The following is an 8,397-nucleotide window of genomic DNA, read 5'->3' on the forward strand; positions in this document are numbered from 1 at the left end:
GCTGGACTTTGGCTAGTGGATCCCGCAGTGCCCATCGCCTTAGAAACCCTGGGAAAGAGGGAAGTCACGATTATTTCAAATTCCTCATTCAGAGCGCCTTGTTAAGACCCTTTCCAGTGTTTGTAGTGCCAAGCACGTGTCAGCGTTGAAAATCATTTATCAAGGATGCGTGCCGTTCACGTCCCTCGCGCTAACTTCTCTACAAAGTATTACGATTCCAGCATTTTTCAAGTATTAAAAAAAAAGATCATCGGGTGAGCCTGTCTCGACCCAGAGGAGTTAGGAATATTTCACTTAGGATATAGTCGCCCCTTTTGATTTATCTGGCAGTGAAGTTAAGGTTATTCCGATTTTTTTTTTTAATAGGATGCAGCTATAGGGCAAAGTAACCCCCTCACCCACATAAACTGAGATTCCATATTGAGTTCTCGTGCGGAGCGGGGAAGACAGTCACTTACGAGCTCGAGTTAAAAGTCTAACGGAATCATGCTTTTAGTATTTTATTTAATTTTTAAATGACAAAGATTTTTAGTAACTAGTCGCTCGCTTTGTGTTCCTAGAGACTAGAACAGTCATTTAACCCGTTGATCTACCGCTTTTCCTAAGTCACCATTCCGTTCCTCACATATTAAAGTATGAAGCTGAAAGTCGCACAGTAGTGTCCGACTCTGCGATCCCATGGACTGTAGCTTGCCTTGCTCCTCTGTCCATGGAATTCTCCAGGCAAGAATACTGGAGTGAGGAAATCAAAAGACAGAAAACAATCATGTGCCCAAATAAAAGCATGAATAAATGATAATACGGCAAAAGCAACTTATGCATTTGAGTGCGTGTGTGCTCAGTCGTATCGGATTCTGCCCACCCTATGGACTGTAGCCCGCCAGGCTGTCCATGGGATTTCCCCAGCAAGAATACAGGAGTGGGTTGCCATCTCCTCCTCCAGGGCATCTTCCCGACCCAGGGCTCGAACCTGAGTCTCCTGCCTCTACATCCATTGGCAGGTGGATTCTTAACCACTGAGCCACCTGGGAAGCCCTATGCATCTGAGATGTAACTTTAAGCTAATGTAACAATTCTACCTGTCTTATACCGGACAGACATTCATAGTCCATGGTACAAGGCTTCCATCTAGACCATTAATTTACAATTGCTTAACCATTTACATCTCAAAAGTTAACTTTATGACTAAATCACTTATCAAATTACTGATTTTACCTTTTATATTAAAACAATGTGGGCATTTTTTAAAGAAAGATAAATTACATTAGCAGAGATTATAAGCAAATCCAAGCAATATACAAACACAGCATATCATGAAATGTCATGTGAGTTGCTAAGGCATTTAGAATCAAGAAATGATGTTGGATCAAGATGTCCCCCCCCCCAAAAAAAAAAAACCTCAGGAAAGGATATTTTAGCCAGACTGTAAAGAAAGCATAAGATTTAGATTGATGGGGTAGTGAGGGCACTTGAGAACGAGCATGTACTCCTCAGGATTACATAGAGTATAATTAGAGCTGAGAACTCCAGTTGGCAAAGAGTGAGAGAGCAAATTAAGAGAGCCAATATTGTAGAATTTATATTTACAATACATATTTATGTTAAATACAATACGACGGCTGACCTGGAGCAGGAAGTGGGGGTGCCAGTGGACTACAATAGTCTTAATTCAGGGATAACATTGTCCAGTTAAGCAAGATGTTTTAGGTTACAGTGTGGCAAAAAAAGAGGATACATTGAAAACATTGCCAAAAGACCTCATTATATATGGAGGACGTATGTTATTGTGCAACTCAACTTTGTATATTCATAAATACAGGAAAATTGGGAGGAAGAAGTATTTCATTTTTGATATTAAGAAAAATTAAAGATTTCCAAGCTGGGAAAGCAAGAAAGCATGTGTGAGCCCCCAGTTATCGGGTGTGAACCCCAAATTACTAAAGGGACCTAGGTGAAGCAGCAAACCAGGTTGAACACAAAGGTAGATATGAACAGTAAGAGTCACCAAGCATTTTTACCTCTGTGAAGATGCTCAGAGGACAGTTATGCTCCTAATGACAGGTCATCATGTCCTCTGTAAAAGAGAGATTCACTATTACAGGATAAAACCAAAAGGTGGAGAATTAAACTCTGAAGTCAGGATATAGCTCTACCTTATTCACTGCTCTTCTCCCAGGGCCCACCATTGCACCCGGTATATCACCAGGGTTTTCCAGGGGGAAGGACAGGAGAAGGTCAAGTGCAAAATTAAGGTTTATTGGCATCACAGAACTTCCCTTTCAAGCCCACGAATGGGATCTACTTCTCACACATTCATTTGTTCACCTTGCACCCAAATATGGAGGGCTTACTACGTGAAAGCACTGTTCCGGGGTCTAGAAATACAAAGTGAGCAAAACAAAAGTCCCTGCCTTGGTGGAGAGAAACAAACCATAAATTATACAGGCTATGAGGTGGTGGCAAGTACAATGGAGAAAAACAGCGTGGAAGGAGAGGAGTGTGTTCAGTTCAGTTGCTCAGTCTTGTCCGACTCTTGGCGACCCCGTGAACCGCAGCAGGCCAGGCCTCCCTGTCCATCACCAGCTCCCAGAGTTTACCCAGACCCATGTTCATTGAGTCAGTGATGCCATCCAACCATCCAACCATCCCCTTCTCCTCCTGCCCTCAGTCTTTCCCAGGAGTGAGTATAAATGCTGCCATTTTAAAAACGCTTAGTCAGGGACGGTCTCACTGAGAAGATGACATTTGAAGAAAAACTTGAGGACTTCCTTGGTTCAGTGCTTAGGACTCTGCAGTTCCACTGCAGGGGACATGGGTTCGATCCCTGGTTGAGGAACTGAGATCCCGAGTGTCTCATGGCATGGCCAAAATAAATAAGTAAATAAATAATTAAAATGGTTAGGGTCAACATTTATAAAAGAAGAAGACTGAAAAAAGGAAAACTTGGAGGCAATTCCTGATAAAGATGTTCAAAGCAAAAGGGATGGCAGGTACCTGGCCCTGACGTGGGCGACTGCCCGGTGTTCTGGGTGGGGTGGAGGGAGTCGAGCAGGAGGTGAGGGAGCACAGGCAGCTCTTCTCAGGCCTGTGGACACTGTGAGGACTTGACTTCAGCGACAGGATGGGGAGCAGAAACGTGATCTGATCATTCAAACGAGAGCCTTCTGTCTGCTGTGCTGAAATCAGCCCGGAGTGGAGCAGGGCCAGATCAGAGAGAACAGTCAGGGGTCTGTTGTCATAACCCAGGCAAGAAAAGATTGTGACTAGGAAAGAAAGTGGTGACGGGGAGCTGGTGAGAAGTGGTAGATCCCGGGAGTGTCTGGAAAGAACAGCCAGTAGGAGCGAGTAGAGATTTGAAGATCAGAGTTCAGTTTGGGACAGAGTGAGTCTGAGATGCCTGTTTTCAACCAAATTGAGTTATCAAGTAGGTGGTGAGTTACGGATGGGAGGAAACACTTGTCCTCTACCAATTTAGGACCGGGTTACCAGTGCCAGCAAATTAATTGATGGCAGATTAACAGGATAAATTTTTAATATGCCTGCAGGAGGACTTCTACAGAGAGAATAGTTCCCCAAACAGCACAAGGTAAAGGTTTATATACCAGCTTAACAAAGGGCAGGGGCACAGGGGAAGGTTAAGTCTTCCAAGGATGGAGGTTCTGATGAGTCTTGTTTAAATGATTTTTTTTTTTTTTTCTTTTGGAATGTCCCAGTGCCTGAAGTAAGTCACTTCCCTGATGGGAGACTTGCTGGGGAAAGGGTGGAGGGGAGGGGAGGGCATGTAGCTGACTCTCATGAAGCTCTTGCTTTAGTCAGATGAGGGGAGCCCGATAAGTTCTTTCAGCATCTGTTAGACTCAGATGTTCCCACTCTGGAGTCATCTTTATAGCACTTTGGCAAGGGGCGGAGGGTGGGGTGGGGGCAGGTTGCTGCCCTAGGACTTTGCTGCTGCACATGGACTTTCTAGTTGTGGCTCCCAGACTTAGTTGCCCCGTGGCACGTGGGAATCTCAGTTCCCTGATCATCAGTCAGCCCTGTGTCCCCTGCATTGGAAAACATATTCTTAACCACTGGACCACCAGGAAAGACCCTATACCATTTCTGTTATTTAAAAATTTTTTTTCATTACAGGAGTCTGGAGTTAGGGGCGAGGCTGTGCCTAGGAATGTAAGTTTAGGAATCACCAGCATATAAATGGTGTTTAAAATCAAGAGAATAAAGGCAGACAGAAAAGTTGAAGGTCTTCTTCTACTGTGACGTTTGTGGTGATGAGGAGACACCAATGAAGACAGAGGGAACAACCAGCCAAGTGGGAAAGTGCGGCAGCCTGGAAGCCTAGGTGTCTCAGAGAGAAGAGTAACCATTGCATGATAAGTAAGATGTCCAAGACTTAACCCTCAGATTTAACAACATGGAGGTCATTGGTGATGCTGAGAGCACACTTTCAGTAGACTGGTTGGAGTGGATTTCGTAGCGAGTGAAAATTGAAGATAGCAATTGTAGCCAACTCTCTCAAGGACTTTACTAAAAAAAAAAAAAAGAGAGAGAGAGAGAGAGAAAATGAGCTAGAACAGTAAGTGGGATTGAAAGATTTTAAGATCTTTAAGAGAAATACCACATTGGTATTCTGATGAAAGATCTAGTGAAGATGAGAAAACTGATGATTCAGGAAAGAAAGTGTATTGCTGGAGCAACATCCTGGGGTGTTAGAAGAGATGGAGTCCAGACCAGGTGAAAGGAGATGAGTCCTGGAGCCTGAGTGGAGGACTTGGCCTCTGCTAGGTCATGGCCAGGAGAGAAGGTAAACTACATGGTCGCAAATGCAGGTATGTGGGTGGATTTAGTGAATTTGGTACGTGTTTTCATATGACTGCAAAAGACATCCGTGGGTAATGACCTGACTGAGAAGAGGCAGTATGTATATGAGTATGCAGTTTGTTAGGGGGAAAAAAACTATGTTTAGACCATTATATTCCAGCGTCACATTTTTATCAATTCTCCCTTCTTGGTCTTAATGTCTCAGCCCTAACAGAAGTAGAAAACTGATTATTTTGGTTTTAGACATAGAGAATACACAGCAAAAGTGAAAAAACTAAAAGTTTTTGGAGGACAAATGAAAAGCCACAGGATATAAAATCTGTGTGAGAGCTTTAAGCTTGTCAACAGAGGGGCAGCAACTGGAGGCCTCAGAAAGATGACCTCTAATAGAGAACAAGAGTGGCCTTGTACTGCAGGCTGGAAAACACCCGGGGCTGAGGCTGGGGAAAGTGTGGCACAGAGGGCAAGCTTAATTAAAAATTATAGCATAATTTGGTCATGATTTAAATGAGCCTGACCTTTGCAGAACAAGGCTGAAATAGTCACCTCTAGAAAGCCAGAGGGGGAAGTGGTAGGCAGCCTCCAAAATGCTCCCAGTCATTACTGCCTCTTGGTGTTCACACCCTTGTGTAATCTCCCCTTGAGTGTGGCTGGACCCACTGGCTGATTCACTTCTAATTAATAGAATATGGCCACATGAGTAATGGGATGTCACTTCTGTAATTAGGACCACCCCCCCCACCTCCTTCTCTCTCTCTCTCATCTCTTGCTCTGCCTGAAACAAGCTGTCACATCAATTTTCTCTCTCATGCCTCTACCACCCTTAATTCCAGCCATATTGTATTGATACTACTCACTATCTCAAACACAAATTCAGCTAAATTGATCAGGCTGTTACCATTTTACTTTGACATTTATAAGAGAAAGTTGATCAGGTCGAATGGATAGATTAATATAGATTTAAACATTTAGGATATCTAGAAATTATCTAGAAATTATTTCAAATCCTAAAAGATGATGCTGTTAAAGTGCTACACTCAATATGCCAGCAAATTTGGAAAACTCAGCAGTGGCTGCAGGACTGGAAAAGGTCAGTTTTCATTCCAATCCCAAAGAAAGGCAATGTCAAAGAATGCTCAAACTACCGCACAATTGCATTTAGCTCACACACTAGCAAAGTAATGCTCAAAATTCTCCAAGTGAGGCTTCAACAGTGCATGAACTTCCAGATGTACAAGTTGGATTTAGCAAAGGCAGAGGAATCAAAGATCAATTTGCCAACATCCTTTGGATCATAGAAAAAGCAAGAGAATTCCAGAAAACATCTGCTTTATTGACTGCACCAAAGCCTTTGACTGTGTGGATCACAACAAACTGTGGAAAATTCTTAAAGAGGTGGGAATACCAGACTACCTGACCTGTCTCCTGAGAAATCTGTATGCAAGTCAAGAAGCAACAGTTAGAACCAGATATGGAACAATGGACTGGTTCCAAAGCGGGAAAGGAATACATCAAGTCTGTACATTGTCACCCTGCTTATTTAACTTATATGCAGAGTACATCATGCGAAATGCCAGGCTGGAGGAAGCACAAACCGGAATCAAGATTGCCGAGAGAGGTGTCAATAACCTCAGATATGCAGATGATACCACTCTTCTAGCAGAAAGCAAAGAGGAACTAAAGAGCCTCTGGATGAAAGTGAAAGAGGAGAGTGAAAAAGCTGGCTTAAAACTCAACATTCAAAAAACTAAGATCATGGCATCCCATCCCATCATCTCATGGCAAATAGATGGGGAAACAATGGAAACAGTGACAGACTTTATTTTCTTGGGCTCCAAAATCACTACAGATAGTGACTGCAGTCATGAAATTAAAACACACTTGCTCCTTGGAAGGAAAGCTATGACCAACCTAGACAGCATATTAAAAAGCAGGGACATTACTTTGCCAACAAAGGTCCATCTAGTCAAAGCTATGGTTTTTCCCATAATCATGTATGGATGTGAGAGTTGGAACATAAAGAAAGCTGAGTGCTAAAGAATTGATGCTTTTGAACTGTGGTGTTGGAGAAGACTCTTGAGAGTCCCTTCGACAGCAAGGAGATCAAACCAGTCCATCCTAAAGGAAATCAGTCCTGAATATTCATTGGAAGGACTGTTGTTGAAGCTGAAGCTCCAATACTTTGGCCACCTGATGCGAAGAACTGACTCATTGGAAAACACCCTGATGCTGGGAAAGGTTGAAGGCAGAAGGAGAAGGGGACGACAGAGGATGAAATGGCTGGATGGCATCACCGACTCGATGGACACGAGTTTGAGCATGCTCCGGGAGTTGGTGATGGGCAGGGAAACCTGGCGTGCTGTAGTCCGTGGGGTTGCAAAGAGTCGGACATGACTGAGCAACTAAACTGAACTGAACTGAACTGAGAAATTATCTGGGAGTTGTAAAGGAATCCAAGTATGAAACTGAGGGACACTTGGCCAAAATATGACTACAAATGACCCCTGGGTAAAATATCATTTTACAAATGTGAAATTTCTCCTACAAACGAGGACTGAGGATTTGGGGAAGTTGAGAACTGATAACTCTTACTTACCATTGACTTTGGACTATAACAAGAGAAATGATCAATAAAGACTAAAGTATATAATAGGAAAGAGAACATGGTTTTAGCAAGGGATAAGAGCTAAAAAGGAAAAAACAAAACTGATCACATGATTGTATACATAGATACTCCAAAATAATCTTCAGATATTAGAATTAATGAGTGAAGTTAGCAAGGTCACTGGATACAAGGTTAGTTTACAAAAATCAATTTCTATATACCAACAATAAACAAAGAGGAAATTAAACCCTTAAAGTAAAACCATTTGCTTTTTGAAAAACTAACACCTAATAATAAATCTGATGAAAATGCACCAAACCTATATACTGAATATTACAAAATTATATTGAGGAGAACTTTTAAAAGACCTAAGTAAATAGAATGTCATTTCTGTGACTTAAGAAACTGCCTAGATTCAACACAGTGCCAATCAGAATCCCAGGAAGGTTTATGGGGGTGTGAGTGTGTTTGTGTCTCTGTGTGTAACTTGCCAAGCTGATTCTAAAATATATGTGAAATGCAAAAGGCTGAGAAGAGCCAAGACAGTCTTGAAGAAGAAGAATGAAGCCTGGAGACTTCACTGCCAGATATCAAAACCTAGCTTTGCAAAGCTATGGTAATTAAGCCAGTGATATTAACACAAAGATGGACAAATGGACCTGTGAGGAACAACACAAACATCCAGAAATAGACCCACACCTAAAGGTTACCTGACTTATAACAGAGGTGACCAGCACTGCAGTGGAGAAGGGCAAGTCTTTTCAACAGTTGGTCGTGGATATCCTCAGGGGGAAAAATCTTGGCCTCTACCTCTTACCAGATGGGTTACTGATTTAAATGTGGAAGAAAACTCAGAGAAACATTGTTATGATCTTGAAGTAGGCATAAAGTGCTTAAACAAGATGCAGAAAGTACTCATCATAATAAAAAAAAATGATAAAGTGAACTATATTATAATCAAGAACTTCTGTTCT

The sequence above is a fragment of the Dama dama genome, chromosome 18 (genome assembly GCF_033118175.1).
Source record: "Dama dama isolate Ldn47 chromosome 18, ASM3311817v1, whole genome shotgun sequence".
Classification (NCBI taxonomy): domain Eukaryota; kingdom Metazoa; phylum Chordata; class Mammalia; order Artiodactyla; family Cervidae; genus Dama; species Dama dama.